Source organism: Plectropomus leopardus, unplaced genomic scaffold, assembly GCF_008729295.1.
Source record: "Plectropomus leopardus isolate mb unplaced genomic scaffold, YSFRI_Pleo_2.0 unplaced_scaffold20534, whole genome shotgun sequence".
Classification (NCBI taxonomy): Eukaryota; Metazoa; Chordata; class Actinopteri; order Perciformes; family Serranidae; genus Plectropomus; species Plectropomus leopardus.
The window spans coordinates 1-3431 of NW_024622200.1; the positions used below are offsets into that span (position 1 = coordinate 1).

Consider the following 3431-nt stretch of genomic DNA (forward strand, 5'->3'; position numbering starts at 1 on the left):
TGTAAATATAAAAAATAAACTAGATACTGATAAAACAAATCTGATAAGGGTGGGGCCAGGAGGGGTTATATAAAGCCACTTGGGCACTGACTGTGGGAAAGTGGTTGTCAGTGGCAACTAGTTGTGATACTTTTCAGTTGTTTCTCACCTTAGCTAATTTTCGTTAATTTTCATTTGACTTCAGTTCTTCACCTCTGTTTGAATCGTGATTTTTGGTTCTTTCAATCACAGGCTTTTTTCTTTCAAGGCATGGAAAGAAAACTAATGATCCAGGTTTGCAAGGTTTAATACTGTTAAAATGCCTCCAATGTGTTTAATACTGTAATTACCTTATCCAGCTCTTAAAAAATGTCTCAAAATTGAATAAACTAAAATTTTCAATTTAACCCGCTCATTCAGCACTAATATTTCTCTTTTGAAACAGTATGCCTTACTTTATTTAGCTGCATCCAGCAGCACTGTAGGTCACTCTGTCAGTCCTCAAAAATGTCCTCGCCCTTCGATAGCCTAAGGTGTGTGTTTGGGTCCATGCCAATTGCTCAAGGAGGGAAGGCAGTGAGATTTGCAAATTTGCAAGTCACTAATTGTACATTTGACTGGGACGCGCCAACTAAGGACAGAAAAACTTGGCCAAAGGGCCCTCTACTTAAATTAACATACCAATCTTGAGAATTATGAAAACACCTCAAAGTAATTGGTTGTGTTCTGATGTTGAGGATATGATGAAGATACAGCATATCTTGCTCATGGTAACACATTATTTTTGAAGAGGAGCTTCTGACCAAAACCCACAGTGGACTATAAAGTGCAGAAAGAGCTCTGCATCAGCTCATTTTGCATCTTCAGATTTTCTGTGAGGACATCTACTAACTGGCACAGTGACATTTGTGTTATGTTTAGTTTGATCTGACAGACTTACCAGTTCGATCTTGCTCGTCCTCCACAGAGCAGGAATGTCTCTGAACTGTTTGAACATCCCCAACAGATTCACCATGATGATTGCAGCCAGTGCAGTCTGGGAAACACAAAACAAGATCATTCAACAAAACAGTACAGGAAGACATCAGCCATCGACTTTTTTTTAATCTCATTATGTGAAACACGAAGCATTCACTGGTTTTGGGGACTTGATTTCTGCATCAAAAGAGCTGTAAGCCTCTGTTTGCTCAACAGATGGAGAAGAAAATAAAAGTGCTTGTGGCTGCACCCAAGACGCCAAGCTGCCAGACAGGAAGCTGAACGCTCTGCATCATCGGCTCCAAAGCTTCACCCACCTGAGGGAGCGGCTGGAAGACAAAACCAATGGCTACCACCACCAGCAGCACCATGAGAGACGCCAGCAGCCCTGCAATCTAAACACACACACACACAGATGACTGTGTCAACATCACCTCATTGTAAGTATGGCTTTACAACACCAATTCAGCAAAGTTAGATAGTGTAATCACTCTGTGTTTGTGCTACCTGTGTTTTTCCACCAGTGCTCTCCTGCACCAGGCTCCTTGACATGGAGCAGGTGATGGCGAAAGTTTGGAAGAAAGAGCTGATGAAGTTACACAGGCCGATGGCAATCAGCTCCTGAAAGCAGAACGACACAAAAAGTTGGTTTGGTTTCAGAACACTCCAATTGAAAAAATAAGTTTAGCGCAATTTCCTATCAGGTATGACTGATTTGTACTGTGCCCAAGTAAGATCGCTTCCCCCGATCTATGTTTGTCCAAGGCGGGCTGTGCTGCTTGTCTGATATATTAAATTGAGACCATTTCATAACTTGAATTACCACCTCTCGGTTGAATGCCTCTGAGCACAAATCAAGTTGCACTAAAAGTTATCATCCATGTCTGTGACAACATGGATCCTTCACACACATCTTCATCAGTTTCAAGGTGGACACCCAAGATTAGTGTCATTGATTCTGTATCTGACTAAACGCCTCCCCTTCTGCTCCTGAGTTATGACCAGAAAAGTGTTTTTTGCTGAACATTTTGATGTCAAAGTGAAGACCTTTTGGATAAAAAACTGATATCACTTCTTCATTTTATCCTTTTAGACATTTGTGTAAAATTTTGTAAAAATTTACATATGAATTCTTATAGTCAAAATCATGGTTCATGAGGTCAGAGAGACCTTAACCTTTAATCCTGAACACCGTATTCTAATCTAAGATCATTCTTGAGTCCAAGTGGACATCTGTGACACATTTGAGGAAACTACTTCAGGGCCCTCTTGAGATATTGCATTTACAAAAATTAGACAGACGAGGTCACAGTAACTTTGACCTCCGACTTTTGACCACCAATATCTAAACAGTTCAGAGTTGAGTCTGAGTGAACGTTTGTGTCAAATTTGAAAAAATTCCCTCATGGGGTTTTTTTTAGATATCCCATTCATCAGAGTGGGATGGACGGATGGATGAACTGATAAAATGACGAACAGATAACCTGAAAACACAATTCTTCTGGCCACAGTTATTGTTTGCATGTTTTGGTACAGTTGATATTGACAGTTGTTTTTGACACATAAACACTATACATTGACCAAGTGTGGTACACAGTGTTCATACTAAACAAACAATCCAGACTTTGGAGTCAAGTGTACTCAGATCCAGGCCCCAGTCCCTGATGTGAAAGCCCCCTTAAACAGCTTCAGGAAATGACCCCAAAAACCAACAGTTTGTAGATAAGATAAGTGGATGTTTACAGTAAAGAGCGCAGAGCAGTGATTTGTGTTCACATGCTCCAGTATCCTTGTCGTTGTGTGGTGTGAACCAACAAAAAACAATACCAAAAGACAAGGTGCTTTGTTTCTGCTGGAGCTCAGAGTAAAAAACTCAGTCCTTTATTATTATTTTACATTTGACAGACTGACAGAGCCAAGCTTCTCCGCATATGTCTCAATTTTAAAAATAATAACATGAACATTGTCTGAAACCAGCTAATTTTGACAGGTCTTAGTTTTAGTTTTAGACGGCTGAAGTCATTTTAAATCTAAATGAAATACCTCTAACCCAGCTACCCTTACATATTGAAAAAATCTGCTTTAAACCGGGGCAAACCTAGCTGAAGAAATGAGTTTTCGTTAATCCCTTACCTCAATTACAGAAAAGAAAACCAGGTTTCGTATGTACTCAAAGTTTGAGAAATCATTACATCAGAGAAGGGCAGCTGTAACCCAGTTACTTAAGTGCATGTAAAGATGCTGATTTTCAGGTTAGTGTCCTTGGTCCAAAACACTGTTGTGACCTGTTGCCTGTTAGGAAAGTGCTCACTGTATATTTTTAAAATATAAATAGTTAACCAAAGTTGCCAGTAGGCAAAATGTTACATCAGTCCCCAGCAAGATCATTTAGTCTGTCTTTGAAACTTGCATTACAGTCTGTTCAAATTAAATGAAAAGAAACGTATCCTTATGCATCTGAGTTTTGTTTTTCT

General features: G+C 39.6%; 1 long non-coding RNA gene across 1 annotated transcript; it reads right to left on the minus strand.

Annotated features, from left to right (window-relative positions):
- Positions 1–916: 916 nt before the first annotated feature.
- LOC121965557 lies at positions 917–1617 on the minus strand. Its single transcript, XR_006107498.1, has 3 exons — positions 1465–1617; positions 1275–1352; positions 917–1015 (listed from the first exon to the last, which is right to left on the minus strand). It is a non-coding gene; the product is annotated as an uncharacterized LOC121965557 (long non-coding RNA).
- Between the last annotated feature and the right edge of the window lie 1814 nt (positions 1618–3431).